The sequence below is a fragment of the Xiphophorus hellerii genome, chromosome 11 (assembly GCF_003331165.1).
Source record: "Xiphophorus hellerii strain 12219 chromosome 11, Xiphophorus_hellerii-4.1, whole genome shotgun sequence".
Taxonomy (NCBI): domain Eukaryota; kingdom Metazoa; phylum Chordata; class Actinopteri; order Cyprinodontiformes; family Poeciliidae; genus Xiphophorus; species Xiphophorus hellerii.
Window position 1 is genome coordinate 26,544,277 of NC_045682.1, and position 18,814 is coordinate 26,563,090.

Here is an 18,814-nt window from a genome sequence, read left to right on the forward strand (position 1 = left end):
TTTGTCAGTTTGGCTCAATCCAGTATTTGTAAGAAATGTTTCTGCTAATTTAGAAAGTTAAATAAAAGTTTTTAATCAAGATGTACTCTTGTATAACAAAACATCCAGCCTTTTCCTGCAAGATTGTTTATCAAAGAGAGATACTCAGATATTATTTTGGTTTACATATGCATTTACAGAGTTTTAAAAAATTCAAAACCGTCACCCAAAGAAATATGGAATTAATGTGGTTGCGATAATGAAATATGTTAGAATTTCATCTTTACTGTGAGTAATGCCTTTTTTCAAAGGAGACGATAAGAAAATGTTAACCATACTCATACAGGTGCATCTTGATGAATTAGAATATTATTGAAAAGTTAATTTCATCTCAAGAACTTCATTAAAACCTACCTAGACTGATGACCTCTAAGCCAGGTCAAATTGAAGCAGTTATAACAAATCTTGACAGAATATTGGGGTTTTCATTATATTTCTGTAATAAAATATTTCTCCATTGGATTTTTAATAATTGTAAGGAAAAAATATTAAAATTAGCACAAATAAGCAATTGACATATGTGTGTGATATAATTTGATGAGCTTCATCTTACTTAATTGAACTTCTGAAATGAATTAACATTTCAATAATATTTGAGCTTAATATGGTGCAGCTAATAACTGCTGCTTGAAAAAAATTGGATTACAGCTTTACCTTTGCCCACATGTACCTTACTCCTGAGTAAACAGAAAAGAGGTTGTCAGTCATTGGCTCATTCACATCTTCAGGCTTATAAAAGCACGAGGGAAACTCTATAAAAACTAATTTACACTCACTGATGAAATCCAGAGTACTGGGGAATAATCTTGCAGGCCAGTGTTAGTTTATTTATTAAAAACATGTAAACCTTTTTCTCATGTGGTTACCAGCCTAATCGCTTCTCAGTCTTGAGTTTGAGCATATTTTTGCATAAACTAAGTGAAAATCAGGGTTTTATCAGGGCCAGGCTGTGGAGGTCAACACATTTACACTCCATTCACACCTATGAGTGATTATGTGTGTTTATTGAACATGACAGTGAAAATACCACAGGGACAAGATTAAGAGACAAAAATGCAAGTAAACTTGTCTCTCCTTATGTGAAGTCCCATGCTAAATAACCGTGTATGGAAATTAGTTTTATCTTTGAAATCCAATTTAATTTTGTGCTGTTTATCATTTAACAATTTGTAAATAGAACTTAATAAAGATAACTTAATAAGTGGAATAAATAAATAAATAAATGCACAGGGCTGTTTTCATAGCAGTTTTTTTGAGAATTCAAGTAAAAGAAATATGTGATAATAAAACTGGTTTATTTTGAAGTGTAGAATGTAATAGATCATAATTTAAAATAGCAGATAGAAAAAATTTTAATCTAAAACTTTGTTGAATAATGAATTCAGTTATTTTACATTTGATGTTTTTGTATTTAAGGATGTTTTGCATCTTTCCATAACCCTGTTCACCTTTAGTTGGTGTTTTGATGTCTGTGGCATCTACTTTAGCCAGGCCAGCTGCAAAGATTGTGATGGAGTCTAGTTAAGGTGTAGACAGCCAAACATTTCATACAAACACAGCTGCCAAAAATGGAATTCAACTCTTATTATATTGTTGAGTGAGTTTTGTTCAGCACTTGAGTCGCTGTGGGATTAAGAGGGCGACCTAGCTAAAGTACAGTGGAGTGCTCCAGCCTTTCTCCAGACATCAATTATTTTGTTCTTAGGTTTAAAACTAATGTTTGCTTTTTTTTTTCAAAACTGACAAAATAACAATAACAAGTACGCCACAATTTCCTATGCTGCTTCACTTCATGGCTTCTCCATAAAAATCCTATTTTTATCAGCCATAAACAATTCAAAGGACAGGCTTAAGGAAACTTATGCTACAATTTCTAATGAATTTAGTTTCAGACTATCTGAAAGTTGTTACATTATGGTAACATGAATTATTAAAAAATAAAGGTAGCTTTTGTTGTCTGTAGAACACTCCTAAACCATTTGCATCAGTGTTACAAAATGCAAAGTTCTCCATACAATTTGGCTTCAAATGCAAACAATTTTTAGAACACTGTGAAAAAGATCTTCCATCCTGAATCAAGATATTTATAAACTCTAGTTGCCATGCTGACATGCAGAGAGGGGAAAATCTGTCTTTTTTCAGAAACAGTTATGCAGACACCCACATGGTGCCTTGTTGGGTCTATCAGTCACTGAATGTGTCAAATCATTGTGAGCTGTGCTTGGATAGAAAGAAATTCTCTCTCTATGTGAGACAAAAACATTTATCACAAAAGAATTGGTCAGTCTTAGCTATTTAATAGATAATCCTAAAGTTATTATTCAGTTAGGCACACAGATAAAGGTTAAAAACCTGTTCACTAGTCAATTATTCTCCAACCCGAGCAATTTTCCAATGCTAAATCGTATTTCTTAAGTCTCTAAGAAATACGACTTAGAGAAATCTAAGTCGTATTTCTCTCCTATTTTATGTTGTCTGTTTCAAATGTACTTTTCATGCATTTACTATGGAGGATTAGCCTTTGCTACCTTGAACCTTTCACTATATCTACCTGCATAAAAGTTTGTAGGATTATATTTAAATTCTTCTTTTAATGCGAGTTTCTTTAAATTGTTCAAACCGTAAGCAGCACATTGAACTTTTCTCCCCTGCTACAAAAAATGAAACCTTTAGTAATCACTTTCACAATGCACTGTCAGAAATACTTTTTATTTGGTTTGTATGCAAAACAACAGAAAAAGGGCACAAGTGTAACATGAAAGAAAAATAAACATACTTTCACAGCAAAACGGAAATGGTTCAAATCATATCATGTTAAAATGTTCTAAAGTTCCTGTCAAACCTTAAATCCAACTAGACATCTATGACAAGATAAGGAAACTGATGTTCAGATAATTTGCATGACTAAGCCTGAGCTATTTAAAGAAGAATGGGCAAAAATTCTATGATGTAAAAAAAATGGTTGAGATACCACAAAAGTACAAATATATTTTGTTAAATACTGTACCACTTCACTAAATCTACCAAATATTCATTTGTTTTCTTTAGTTTTTCTCAAATATATCTTATAACTCCTGTGCACAATTTTCCCCGCCTTTGTTTTTGTCTCCAGAGTTTATACTTAACTTACATCATATGTTATCTAAGCTGATGAGGAAAGAAGTTTGTGTCTGTTTCCCTAGCTGAAAGGAACTCAGGATTTAATGTGGATTGGACACAAGGAAATTTGACAATCTAATATGCGTGCAATGACGGTGTCATGCCTGTGAGGATATAAACACTGTCAGAAGGGTTGCCAAAGCCCAGACAGCATGTTCCCGCAGGCTTGGTGGACCAAGGCTGGATTGGTTAGGGGATGAATTGGAGTATGCACACACATACACACATTCAAATACAGGCAGATGCACACAATGCATCTAATTGGCAGAAGACAGCTGCTGCCGACCAGAAAACGCATGTGAAAGTATACTCATCACTCTCTGGCCCGTGGGCAGCCACGCCACGCTTAACAATTTCCCCCCTCTTGTAATGAGCACAAATGTGCAGCGAATTAATTTCCTGTCCAAAGTGTTTTATTTACACATCATGTGGCAGCGCAAAGGCTAACAACCTTTGATTGTCATAATCTTCTCATCATAGATGCAAGATAACGTCTGGACTATAACTCAGCAATTCATTAGAGCAGCATTAATTTGACGCGTCTCGTTTTTAAACAGTTTATAGTTTTATTGTGTTCCATTAAAGTTTATAGCATAGTTGTCCGCATATGTGCGCTCTCCTCGCAAAATATCTCACGCTAAAAGAAACTGAGATTTTACTTTGCCATACTGAAAATGTAGGCTCTTCATAGTTAGATAAAATAAAGTATAGCTAAGGAAAACAACAATACAACCCGTTGAAGTTGCTTATATAAGTGTATTTATTATAAAAATGCATGCTTTAAGAAATCCATGTATATGTTTGTCTGATAAATTCACTGCCTAAGTCCTTCATTTGGGTTTTGGTTTGTTTTCTTTGATGTAGATGTCTACTTTTATTTAAAGTGATCTTTTTGAAGGAAGATTTCACCATTACTGCTAATGTCTTGCAGAATGACACTAAAAACCCAACGGTTTAGAGTTACTTTTGAACCATAATAAATGGAACGTCAATCAATATATTGGACATGTATTGATTTTTTAAATTCACTACAAAATGTAATGTCTGTTACTGGTTACACAATTATTGACTGTGTTTTTGTATGTTTTTATGATGTAAAGCAGTTTAAATTACCTTGTTGCTGAAATGTGCCATACAAATAGACTTGATTGATTGAGCTTGATTGATGATGCATGTAATGTGTTGAAAATTTGACTTGGATTGAAAACTTGAGATATGTTTTCTTCCTCTTATTCAAGGTTGGGTTGAATAAATGGTAAGAAGCCCCAGGAAAGAAGTGCTGATATCTTTCTCTCTAGCAGCACTCATCAGCTGTTTCTGAGAGGATTCACAGACATTCCAAGGGCAGGAGAGTTTTTTTAGGTCTGCCAAAGTCCAGTATGCCAGAGAACCAGATATTTCCCAGTGCGACATGTCTGGATGATCTTTAACTACAGATGTCCGTACATATGCTGAGATATCAACAGAATGTTTTTGAGTCGATGGAGGGTGATAAAGTGTGATGGGGTTCCTCACCATCTGAAATCAAAACTTCTTCATCTGAAGGAGAATAAATTTAGCATAAAGTATACCAAACTCATATTTAATAAATTAGAATATGCATTCCAGTGAGGCTCATTCATCAGAATAAAAATACTGTTTGAAAATGGACAACCTTTAAGCAGATATTAAACATAGTTTTCATCATTTGTATTAAAAATGTTTTTTATTGGTCTGATGTAATATTATAATTCTGAATGTTATGCTTTTACTAACCATACGCAGAAATAACACAAATAAAGGCCTTCAAATATCCTGTGTAAATAATCTATATGTGTTGCACTTATCTGTAAAGTTCCCAAAATAAATATAATTTATTGAAGGAGTCTGTCTGTATGTATATGACTCTCTTTTGCTATTTGTAGTTACTATGCTGACTGTGTTATGCACTTCAGCAAGAGCTCTACTCAGCTGAATGTGTAAAAATAATATGTAGCGCTTTCTGTCATCTATGCTAGACTTAACGCTCCGGGTTTGTAAAGCTTACAAATAGATAAAGGTTACAAATAGATAACACAAGGGATTCTATAATGCATCAAACTCTGTCAATCTACCAGCATATCATTATCTGACTAACTGAAATGTCTACTTTTTCTATTTAGTAGGTTACGAACTGGATTAAAAATTCGGCAATATATAAATACAGCAGGTCAATAAATGTATAATTTACATGCCTTTTCCTCCTGTATTTCAGACTTCTGCTTCTCTTCTTGCTGTTGAAGTAAAGCAGAAGAGCGAAGCAGACCTGTAAGATTAAGAGCTCTCGTTTCCTCTCACAGAGCAGTCTGACTGCCTACTAGGTCTCATGGTCTCTTTCTGTTGACTGACCAGCAGGGAATGAATGTAAGCTCAAGAATTCAGTTATATTAAGATATATGGCATGTAGTAGAGAAGCAGATAGTTGTGACAGTATGGGATTGGCTGAATGTAAAATAGAAATGCATATATATATTCTCTGAAGATACATAAATAATGATAGCATTTTGCATTACTATTTTCTTAAAATATAAGGATAAAAAATTTCTTGGTCACTACTCATGCCAACCCAGTTGTTTACTTCCTTCCTCTGTTAAAGCTATGGCCCACCTCCAGATTTTAATGTCCCAAAAAAGGAAAGAAATGTTACTCAGCTACAGTCCCATTTGTGAAACAGTGATTACGCTGTAATTAGTTTTTTTTTATTGGGTTTTATTTGTACTGTCATATAACCCAGAGGATTTTCATGTACGGGAAGATTTTCTGTGATGCAGAGAGAGAGATACAGGTTTTGAACTTTGGGTTTCTTGAGAAATTTTATTTAGTTTTACTATGACCATTTTTCCATTAAGCTGCAGTCACACTGTTTCCCATCATGCCATGTCTCCTCATTTAACCAGTGTTAAATTTAAATAAATAAAGTGTTAAATGAGGGGAAGGTTGACTATGTTTGAAGTACGTGTGTTGCCTTTGGTGCCCTCTCTTTCTGAATGGTGCATGTACAGTACATGTGTATTTGGATCAAGGGTGTGCTCTTCTGCATTTTTACAAATATCCAACTATATGAATGAGAAATAAATAAAATAATTAATAGCTGAATCAAGCAGAAAGTAGAGCCAGACATTCGTATGGGCTTCATACATCCTGAATCCCAAGGCAAGTAAAGCACAGCATGACATTATGTCATTTTCTTATTGCAGTGATATTTGGTTTGTAGGGTTGCCGTTTCTGTAGAAGCAGTGCACATGTACAGAATACATACCTTTGAGAGCTGATCAATGCTATTTGGTATTCCAAAAGAATCTTTGGCAACCTGGCTTATGAGGTGATCAAACTGTGGATGGTTTATTATGTAGATGTGTGGGAACATTATTATCCAACGGTATCATGTATTCCTATACCATCAAAATAAAAAAGAAGATACATTATAATTTGACAGAATATGGTAAAATTTTCAATTCATTGGGAAAGTAGAAGAAAGTATTTTGTTGTCATTTAAAGCTTAAACATAAAATTGACAAAATTTGTGAAGGTCAGAGCTTTATACAATCTATATCAGGAAAGCTCACACATCACTGACCGCTGCATCTGTAGTTAGAATTAACATAATAATCTGGATCTTTGTGCCCTTGTTGGCCTTTGTTGTAGAGATGATAGAGGGCATCTATCTGAATGGATGTGAAGTGGCTGAGCAGCTCACATCCCACAATGGGCCTAAGATTCACATTTACTTTTGTCATATATTGATCTGGTTAGCCAGAATTGTCACAGTGAATGAATTGTAGGAGTATTTATGGCCAGCTATTGAAGAGAGAAGGCATCAGTTATAGCTGAGGCAATATTTATGCATTAGGGGAGCCACTTAGGGTGTGTATGAAAGGGTTACATTTGAGTAGAGGAAACAAATGGTTTGATTGTTAACAAAGCTGAACAATAGTTGTCACAAGTCATATGCATAGCTGCTTTTTTCTTTTGCTGTTATTTAAGTAAATTAACAGATGCCCCTCCCTATTCCTTTTCTCATTTCTCTCACTTACATATCATCTATGCCCTGTAGATGGAAGCAAAGTCCCATGGACAGAGAGAGAAATTTGGGTTGATGTAAGTTTTTCCACACGATGAGTGGCACACTCGAAGCTTCTCTGCTGGCAGACAGGTCCTTTAAACTCTCTTCAATCAAGTTTCCATAAAGGCAGAAAGTGACCCAGTTCTCCTTACGATGGGGGGGGGCGTCGCATGAGCATCATTCTGAAGTGACAGATATCGCAGTTTCAGATCCAATCGACCACAAGCCTGACAGGGAGAGCAGGAGTAGAGGAGAAAATAGCCTTGGAGAGAAGGAAAATGAGAAGGAGGGCACTGGTACTGAGAGGCTACAGATTTGATTAGCAAATGCAGTTTACCAGAAACCCTGAGGTCTTGAAAACACAAATGAAATAAAAGCAGATGGTTGACTCAGGCTTTCTGTGCAACTTTTCCCCTCCTGGACTCCTTGATCAAACTGTGAACTTGGAGTTTAATGCCTTAGGTGCATGCGAGTCCGGCTCTTTCTTGTTCTCTCCATTGCTTCATCTCCCTCTCTAATTAATGCTTAGCTATGTGAACCCAGGATTAGATCAGGCCAGGGAAATCAATGCCTGGCAGCACACAAAAGAAGATGAGGGGAGCCATAGGCATGCTGTCACGTTTTAATCAGGGTGGGTATGGACAGGAGAGGGGTGATAGTTACTCTAAGTGTGTCACGTCAATGCTTATTTGTGTCCACACATGTAAGCGGGCTTTTAGGGACGTTGTCTGTGGGAGAGTTTGGACCCTGAAGTTCCCACTAATCCAGCTGATCCCTGAAAGTCTTGGAGGCGCTCATGGCTGTGGTGGCTAAGCAGGAGTGTGACCTCAGCACCAGTAGTCGTGGGAATGGAAGGTACAAGAATATATGAATCTAGGACAGCAGCTTCCTTTTTTGATTTATTAACTGTTGTTGCAAAACTGTATGAAGAAAAACATTGAATATGTTTGAGAGACCCCTCATTTTTCTTCATAAGGTCGTTTTCCAGTGTTCCAGTGTTTTACCTTAACTCAGAATGTTGTAAAGCTAAATGATATCAAAGTCCAATGCTATGAACTATAAGTTCTTATGAAAGTTCCTGAGAGTGACTATGCTTTGCAAAAGTATGTATACCCCTTAAACTTTTTCATATTTTCATATTCAGACTTGAATGTTGCATAGTCTGATCTTATGTGCTGCAATTTTGTGTCATAAAGCAATACAAAATAATTCATAAATGTGAAGAGGAAAGACAATGGTGCATTATTTTCAAAATATTTTACAAATAAAATTCTGAAAACTGTGGCATCCATTTGAATGCTGCCTCTGTTACTCTGATTCCCCTAAATAAAAGTCTAACACAACCAACTACTTAAAAAAGCCAGGGTTCAACATTGTGTAATTTATTCTCAGTTTAAATACTTGCCTGCAGAAGGAGTGAGGTAATTTTTACAGAGCATTAGTGGATTAGTGAACAAACAAGGTCATAGAGTTTGAAAACGATGCATCATTTCCCTTTCATTTAAAAGCTCTGCACTACTTAATATTGGTTTATCAAATAAAATCACGACAAAAGTCAATTAAGTTTGCGGTTGCTATGTGTCAAAATTTTGATGGTAAACCAAAACAAATGGTAAAAAAAGCAAACATTCAAACTCCTACATTTTAGACTGAAAAGAGAAAAATACAGTGGCTTACAAACTGAGTAGCGAGTGTGAGTCAGACTATGAGACTAAGTTGAATGTTGAGTCTTGAATTAGATGAGACATTATTATGATAAAATAAGGGTCACTAACAGGGAACTAGGAAATTCAAACAGGTAGCAAGTTGAAACCTAAATCCAAACTACAAAGAGGTGGTGAGTTAAATCAAGATGGGAGGCTGATGTAAGGAGTGATGGATATTCTGGGAAGAGGGAAACTGAGGGAAGCTAATGAAAGAAAATGGCAGGACTAAAGATAAGAAAAAATAAAACTATTAAAACAAAATGGAAAAAAAAACAACATAAATATTCACCTAAAAATAATTTAAAGTGGAACACAAAAACTAAAAAACAAACCTTTGCAGTCAACACAAAAACCAGGAATTTTATACTTTTCACCTTCAATGAAGATGGTTGTAAATAATAAGTTTGGCGTTACTTTGCTTTAAAGAAAAATATTTTCCAAGTTGTGTTTGCTCCTGCGTTTGACTTAATGTCCTCGGCCTCATACTGCCAGCACCAACTTTTCAAGAGAATACCTCTGAGAGAAGCAACTGCCTTTACAATTAGCAGTAATGTCCAATCATTTATTGTGTGATTTAATGCCAGCCAATAAATGTAGCAAGGCCCTTGAGGACAACCTTAAATCAGAGCACTATGCTAAAATGGTGGTGCACTTTTACATGAAAGATTTACATTGATTTTGGAAGGAGTTTGCAAAGTGTGTGTGTGTGTGTGTGTGTGGGGGTGGGTGTGTGTGTGTGTGTGTGTGTGGCATGTGCAGGGGTGTGCGTCCGCATGTGTGTGGACCATCACAGAGAGATGGAAACTGAGAAACATTTGGCAAAATTTGAAATAAATTTCCCCTTTCATAGAGTCCTAGTATTGTTCAAGCTTAGTTTGAGTTTATGTTTTAAAAAAATTACACACTATGTGTACATCATCTCTGATGATGCAAATCTGAGCTGGAAATGGATTACTGTTTTTAAACTGAAAATAGAAACACACACACAGCCCTCATCCCGTCTCATAAGTCCAAGGGACAAAAAACAGACAGAGGCAGGATGGAATGGGTTTTTCTCAGTACTTCTGAGTGTTTTGTTTTTCCAGTGCTCCTGAAGAAAAAATCAGAACAAGAGAGCTCAGATTCCCTTCATTGGTTTCCACTTCACTGAGACTGAATGTGACTGTTAGAGGCACGATTCTGCAGTATTTTATTGAAATAAACAGCCCAGCAGGCCTTTATCCAACGATTTGAGACTAATCAGAACTTGCTATCAGTGGACCTGAAGGTACCATCTGCCCCAAATACAACAAGCTTTGACCGGACAGATGTTGGAGGATGTGCATAGCTAATGGATCAGAGAGGAAGACAGGAAGGGGAAATGGGAAAAGATCAGGTGTGATAATAAATGAAGAGGGAATATAAATTGGAATTTGCATATAGAATTGAGACTAAAATTAAACAATAAGATTGAATGGAGAGTAGTACTCACCTGAAAATGAATTTTCATATTTTTTTTAAATATTAAAATATATTACATGTCTACTGGGAAAAGATACTGCTTTGAGCTCATAGTTCTATGAAGTGAATATACACAAGTCCCTGGCAGTCTTACCAGTAAAGTTCACTAGCATGTTTAAGATGGTCAGTCTTGGAACATGTGTGTGTCTGAGCTGAATGATAATACACAGAAATGAGACAACTCAGGATTCATACATTCCCATGAATAAAAAAATCCATCTTTGCCCGGTTCAGATTTGATCACATAGAGAGCTTGACGTGTAAAGATTTAAAACTGTGTTTGAGGCATGTAATGTTAAATCTTATGCAATAAATAACTTATTCAATGGAGGGAAAAATATGAAAAAGCAAAAAGCTGCAATTACTTGTTGGTTAAGTCTTATTAAGGTAACGGTTGCTACTATATAAACTTCCTCTGAAATACAGTCACAAATGTGAAATACAATTTAGCTGTCCAGAACCTTAATCAGAGCCAGGAAAAATATGGATCTACTAGATATGACCTAGTAGAAGAAAATGTTAAATTGTGGTGAGGTCAAACATAAAGTTGCCATTTTGGTCATATCTTGGCACCAGCGCAACTTTGTGCATCACTAAAAGACCATCCACATAGTGGATGATTTAGTTTTGGCAAAAGAAAATTTGGGTTAAAAAATATATCCAGATCAAAGAATAATCTCAATTACAGGGAAAATTAAAGTATCAGTAACTGGTTAATTGGACTATATTTTCTCAACTGAAATAATTGTTTAGATTTTATTTATATTGTACAGGATACTTATTATTTGGAAGAAATATTTTGAAACTATTCAGCACAGAATATTTTTCTACATAACAAAACATAGCCCTTTTACCGGGGGTGAGAACACTTTTGAGAGTTTCTGTAGAAGCATACTCTGATGATTATTAATCTGGGAAAAATCAAGTCCATAACAACTGCTGAAAGAAAATTTGCTGCAACATACTTCCTTCTGCTAAGAAGAAAAAACAAAATCAAAAGGTCAAATGAGATGAAAAAGTTATTAGAGGACACGTGCTGCACAACTGTTTCTCTCTCTCTTTTTTCCCAGTGAGAACAGATAATCTTGGCTGAGCATCAGTAGCAGAGAACTGAGATTTAAAAATAGGTTTCCCCTTAAAGTATCAGTGGGGGTAAATTGGTCCTACATATTCTTCTGACATGCTTCATTCTAATTATGGCCCAACATTGAACAATACACTGTTTTTTTAGATGTAGTCCTTTTTTCTGATTTGGTTTAATTATTTGGAGTGCTACAGTTAGTACATAAAGGATTAGGAGGGTTTGTCATATGTGCAGTAAGGCAATTTTGGTATTTGGCTGAATTTGAGTCATTTTCTTTGCCTGCTGAACAGAACCATCTTTTGGTCTGGGACTTCTGCTTAATGCATTAGAAAGTGGAGTAAAAATATGTGTACAGACACAAACTGTAACATGGGTGGCACTAGAGTATTCAACAAATGTGGTAAACATAAAAAAGGGAGTTCATGTTCTATCTCTAAGCCAGGGGTGTCAAACTCAAATACACAGTGGGCCAAAATTTTAAATTGAACAAAGCCGCGGGCCAAGGTTGAACAAATGAATCTTTTAATATGGACCCAAACAAGTTTTGATTTAACAATAAATATTGAACAAGCAAGGCTTATATAACTTAAAAGTGCAAGAAGACGGATCACCACCTTCCTAACACATCCATGTCCGCTACCATAAGTGCTACTGAGACAGAGGAGGATGCATGTCTGCTCTGTCCTGATTGACGCGCCAAAAAAACCAGAAGAACATTATGGGATTTGTAGTATAAGCGGTGAATGCGGCGTCACAGCGTTGCCACCGTATAATACCGGCGGGCCGGCTCTAATATTAATTTGAAATTGTCTCGCGGGCCAAATATAATTACACTGCGGGCCAAAATTGGCCCGCGGGCCAGAGTTTGACACCTATGCTCTAAGCTGTCTATGTCATAGTGTCTGTCTCAATATCCAAAATTCACACTAAACTGTGACATTCTTATAGAATTTTATTGGTCCATTTTAATATTTTTAAGATTGTTTTTAAATTTTCAGTCATTTATTAGTTTCATCCTTTTATTTATTTTTTTATCAGTAGTTGAGTGTTACTAGATTAGTGAGATGTTGGATAAAGTATTTAAATGTACAGTTGAATTCTTATTAAACTCTTATATATTATAGAGACGTTGTCTGTCAAAAGAATGCCAGTGATGCTCTTAAAACTTCATCTATTATTTTTAAACCTAAGACTTACGTATCACGTAGGTTTTAGAGACAGAGACTGAGCTATTTGACCATTATTTTCCTGATCATCAGGTGGCGTCTCAACTTTGTAATTTTAATCTGCATTACTAATCTACATCACAGGAAATATTTTGTTATCCATAGTCGAGACTAGACTCCGACTGTCACAACAATGTTCATTACTATATATCTCAGAGAAAAGAATTGTCAGGTTCTGCTGTGTAAGTGTGTGTATGTTGCGTGATTGCAAGCCTCTGACTCTGTTCCTGTTTGACAGCTGGGTGTGTCTGGACTGCTGCCTCCTGCACACCTGCAGGAGATTCCCTCATTTGGCAGAGCCACTAAAAGCTACAGAATGTCTTCTCTTCGACTGATTATACCTGGTAAAGTTTTGCCAGCATTTCTCTTAGATTCTACCAGAGTTACCTTCACACCTCTAGTGCTTTTTCTGAAAATGCTTTGGCCATTTTTGAAAAACCCCTTTTGCTCTGCTGACTTTGTTCCTTCTAATTTGATTACTCAGGTGACTGATCACTTAGAGGTTCCACCTCCATCTGCCCTCAGAGAATCTCCTTGCACTATCTGTCACGAACGCTGACTGCAGTTTCTCGCTCTCTGTCACGGCTTGCCCGCCCGCTCCCCAACTCTCCACGCCCACCTGCTAAATGCTTCCAGCTTCTGGCTCATATAACCTGGATCCCTTCAGCAGACTCACCTTCAGGATCTACAGAGTCCTCCAAACAATCCCCTCTGACAAAGTCAGCTCCATCCCCCCTACCTTCATTACCATCCACCTGTGTGACTGGATCTAACTTCATCTCACTCTTAAAGTTTCCAAGACTTCAATTCATTACCCAATCAAGTTAGGACAAAGTCAGGCTAGATATACCAGCAGCTACTTCCATAAAGTGACTTCTATGACCTTAGCATTAACTAAGAGAAAGCATCATTTTTTTAAATCTGTCTGGAAACCCAGATAGGTTTACTGAGAGTTGACAACCAGATGTGGACCACTCTGATGAGTTTTGCTTCTGATCTGGCAGTTTCCTGGTTATTGTTGGTAAAACTAACAGACCCCAAACCCCAAATTACACTCCACAAAAGTTATGAACCTATTAAAGTCAATAAGATCATCGACACTGCCTCCACATTGCTGTGCTGCATCTCCGCACCACCATCTGGCAAAATTAGTACCGAGTCTATTTTTGCTGGATGCCAAAACAAGTGCAGAGTCAATATAAAACAATCACACCGCACTTACAGGAAAATGAATTAGCATTTTTAAATGATTCCCAAAGACTGATGACATCTTCTCAAAATCTTAGTTATATTAGTAAATATGGGGATATATTTAAAACAGTCACATGCAGAGTTTGCAACCTTTAAGTTCTCTCGTTTTTGTCACAGTAATTAGTCAAACCAATACAGATATTTACATAGCTTTGCTAATAAATGTCCACATTTGTTAGCAAGGCTGAAGACCTTGGTCACATAATGGATAAGGTATTTTAAATGTAATGGAAAAAGTCTTTTAAAAGACATTAAATGCCTTTTAAATGCCATTTGGAGACAAATGACAGAGGAAGTTAAGGCATAAAGATAAGTATTGAAAAGAGGGAGTAAGACAAGAAGAGTGGGGGGTAAAGGGGAGTTAAGCTGACAATAACAACAAAAAAAAATCTAATATTGGAGAGAAGCACCAGCGGAGCATGAGATGAGATGAAGAGTGTGAAAACTTGGCTGAGAAGTGAGATAGACTGTTTAGAGAACTAAAGAAATAACTGAACATGAAGTAAAGCTGTGTGATATGGTCAGCAAATTTACAGATCAAAACATACATGATGACTGACTCACAAAACTCATCTTAAAGTGACAGACATGTTCTCTGGGAATAAATCTGTCTTCACATTTCCTTGAGCTATTTAATAAAGACGTGTTGCTATGAGAGGGGCCTCTGGTAAGAAAGTGAAGGATTACACTTTTCAAATAAAATGAATGTTCGTAAAGCATCATTTATGTTGATTTGCATTTCTCTTAGTGCTTCTTAAATCTGTTCACATGTTCATTTACACCCACCCAAGCTCTTCATCTACTTCTCATTATCTGTCGAAGTATTACATAGCGTTTGAGATGTGCGTCAGGTTCTCATTGCCAAACACAGATGAATATTATGATACAATGGCAAGATGTTTTTGTTGCCATGATTTTTCAAAATAATTTTTTGAATATAATACTCCAGAGCACTAGCACCTTCAATAAATCCAGCCAACATGTGAACTTTATTGCAGCCCTTTATCACTTGAGGGTAGAGTATTCATTTCTTTATCCTGAAAAAAAGGCTTTACAAGCTTATGGCTGCTTGACCAGTTGTTTTGTTTCTAATTAGTCTGACCTTATATATATTTTTGCTGACATGAAGCTTTGTATTTTACACAGACAACTCATAAGAAAGGCTGCTTTAAATTGGTACGGCAAACTCAAGCTTTAAGGTTCAGTTGTGTGGATAAAAGTATTGCTAATGTTTTCTTTGAAGAACTTTTTAATAGTCGTCTTACAAACACGTACATAAAGTCTCCAATTATTTTGGAGGTCTAGCATGCCTGTACAAAACAAAAAAGATATAGTTCTTGGAGCAGAGGTCTCACAATGACTGCAGGTTTAATTTAAGCTTTGTGTGTGATTAGAATGTGTAAAATTGTTGGAGCGTGTTAATTATAGCCATTTCTGCAGATGTTTCACTGCATATATCAAGTAGAGTCTCAAAGGTCAAAGCTATAAAAAGGATCACATATTAACCTCCAAAAAAACTGCTCCCCTGTGTAGTGTAAACTTGATGCAATGATTAGAAAATGAGGCTGCCATTTTCTTTTCTTTCTTACCTGCTCAGTAGAGGTTGTCTGATTTCAGCCAGCCATGCTATTAAGCAAGATTCTCCAACATCCATATACTGAAGTGCATCTCAGTGCATCCATTATTTTTATGGTCTGTGAAACTAAACTAATAAAACCCTCATTTAGAGTATTAAAAATGAGTCACCTTATCCTTCTGAGTCTCTGCTGAATCAGCACTATCGTAATCGGCCGGAGACTCACCTCCTTCTGCATCTCATGCCAAGCTGCAATCAATTCTCTCTTCGTCAGAAATACACAACGAAGAAATCTGACACACATGGTGAGTCTGTAGTATGTTTTATTCTTACTATTTATAGAAGGAGGGAATACACATTGTTTAGCTCCCATAGATGTTCTCCAGTTATTTATAATTATTATATGCATAAGAAGCGTTTTGATGTTAATGACAATAAAACACATCCATATCATTTAATAAACATAAATCTGTTTTTTGTTTAGTCCATCCATCTTATAGCTGACTTTGAAGAAATAGCAGAAATTTTCTTTATTTTCTGACATTTCAAAATGTCATCAATGAATACATAGCTGTTTATACAGCTATACATAATCAATGTTATGCTGTTATGTCAATCAAATATTTTAAGACGTAGTGAAAGGTGAAAATAGAGGGTTGATGCTAGACATACATAAAAACACGTACATGTAATGGCTGACAAACATACTCTCTTGAGAAATAAAGGTAAATATAAAATCTGAACTCATCTTCCCAAAACAAGATTTCCTTACCTTATGTAAACAAATAATAGTAAAGACAAAATTAAAATAAAAGTAAAACTAGAGAACTATGAATAATGATGAATGAATAATTAAAGCGATTTAACTCGCCGTTCAAATTGAATGGTGTTTTAATTACTTAATCTTAAAAGGAATCAATCAATGCAAGATGTTTAGAAAGTCTAATAACTAAAAAGGAGGAATACAGTCCAAACTCAGCCTGCAATTTAATAAGGAGCAAATAATTCATCACACAGAGAGCCAACTGTGGCAGGAATGACCTTCAACAGAAACCAGTTGGTTCCTTTAGCAGCACTAAAGAAACCTCCAACTTAGTAAATTACTATTTCAATTAGGTATTACTTTATAATCACTTACAGGTAAAGGGAAATACACTGATTATATCTTCATCATTAAATTTTTTAGTATGTGGAATAATATTAAGCAGCAAGTGAGCATTTTATTCTGAAAGTTGATGTGCTGGAAGCAGAAGAAATGGTTAATCAGAAGGATTTGAGCGACCTGATGATGAAACCATGGGTCAAAGCATTCCCAAAGCTGAAACTTTTGGCATGTACCAAATCTGCTGTGATCAGTATCTATCAAAAACAGTCCAAAAAAGGGAACAGAATACACAGGGTGATGCCTTTCTACTCCAAGTAGAACAAATAATAGGCACAAGAGCAACAAATGAGGTGCCCTGATCTGACGAAGCATTTTTCTTTTACATGGATGTATGTCACTCACCTGGGGAACACGAGGCACCAGGCTGCACTATAAGACAAAGGCAGGTCAGTGGAGTCGATGTGATGCTTTGGCTGCTGCTTTGTTGGGAAATTTTGGGTGCCGTCATCTATTTTTATGTTACATTTACTCATATCCCCTGTGTTTAGCAGATCATGCACACCCTTCTAAAAACTGTATTCCCTGATGGCGCACAATGCATTCAGAAGCACAGAGCATTCTGCCATGAGGAAAAATAGTTTCGGATTAGTTTGAGGGTCCTGCGACAAATTTGAAGTTTTGGCTTGGTATGAACCAGCCCCGGGTTCTACACTTTGCTGCGCTCAGAGGGTCTGGACCCTTGGCTATTTAGAATGATTGCTTGCAGGAGACGAGGACTCGATTGAAATTTTAAATTTTACCCTATTACTCACATTTGACTACAATGAATGTAATTGCTATGCTTGTTCAATGAATTTTCCAAAAAATGGGTGTAAGCTACAGTCCCCCACTCCAAAGAGAGAAGTACCAAATCAAGCAAGATGGTTGTTAATGTTAAATCAATATTTAGCCAACAATGGACTGAATGTCTTTGTCCACTTCCTCCATTGCCGAACTACAACCATAGGCAGACTACAGCTTTAAAACAGTGCGGAAAATCAACATCATTGTCCACAGATCCCAGATCTTGAGTTCATAGATTCATGGAGGGCCATCTAACTCTACACAAAGGAGCTGCTGCTAACATCTTGTTGCCAGATACCACAATCCGCCTAGTCTATTCCAATTTGACAGGTCTGGGTTGTTTTGGCAAAAAAAGGGGAGCAAAACCCTCCTGTGTTAGATTTTCAGTCTAGTTTGCTATCATGGCAAACTTCCAGTAAGCAGCCATTCTACACACCACTTCTGGCATTTTTCTGATAATAACTGTAATTCATTTAAGTTAATGAAATAATTTTCTTCACGTATATTGGTTTATAAGAAAAATATTGCTCCTAGTGTAATTAGATTTGCTTATGATTATTTGTGGCCCATTTGTTTGGCCCACAGGATCATCTGTGTGATGTGGCCAACAAAAAATCCCCTCAATCTCCTTGTAAGTCAGCACTATGTTACAGTCTGACATCTCTTAACACCTTTAGCCGACCGTCAATCAATAGGTGCTGCTGCTGTTTAAGCAGCGCTACAGTTTAATTAACAGCTCTGATTTTCATTGGGGTATTCATCTATTGGTCTATAAATGACCTCTATTGGGACTAATTTTGTGTGAAAAGGTTTTCATTCATCTCTTAAGCCTTATGAGGTCTGGTGATATGAAGACAGCAGGACAAAAATAAGGTTAAAAAGGGTAAATGATTTTACCCAACTTAATGGCCTTCTGATTTTATGCCTTCGTTTGACAAGAGACTCAACCAGATATAATAAACTTTACTGCAGAGTGGCAAGCATTTGTTTTGCGGCTTTACTCTGCTTCCCTCCTCTGATGCTTTAAATAGTCTGAGCAATCACATCGACAGCCCCGGAGACCACAAACCCACTGCAGAGCCCGAGATTCACAGCATTTAAATAAATAAAAACCAGGCAAACGAAGAAAGCGATGTTTGATAATGCAGGGAGAGGATGAAGAAGTGCAGGAGATTAGCTGGAGATATGCTGTATGCTGATGGGGAAGAAATGTGGTGAGCACAGAGCAAGAGGAATAAATAAGA

At 36.3% G+C, this 18,814-nt stretch overlaps 1 long non-coding RNA gene across 1 annotated transcript; it reads left to right on the forward strand.

Annotated features, from left to right (window-relative positions):
- Positions 1-5,124: 5,124 nt before the first annotated feature.
- On the forward strand, positions 5,125-14,768 carry LOC116727992 (uncharacterized). Its single transcript, XR_004340914.1, has 3 exons — positions 5,125-8,134; positions 13,034-13,139; positions 13,280-14,768. It is a non-coding gene; the product is annotated as an uncharacterized LOC116727992 (long non-coding RNA).
- The last annotated feature ends 4,046 nt before the right edge of the window (positions 14,769-18,814 follow it).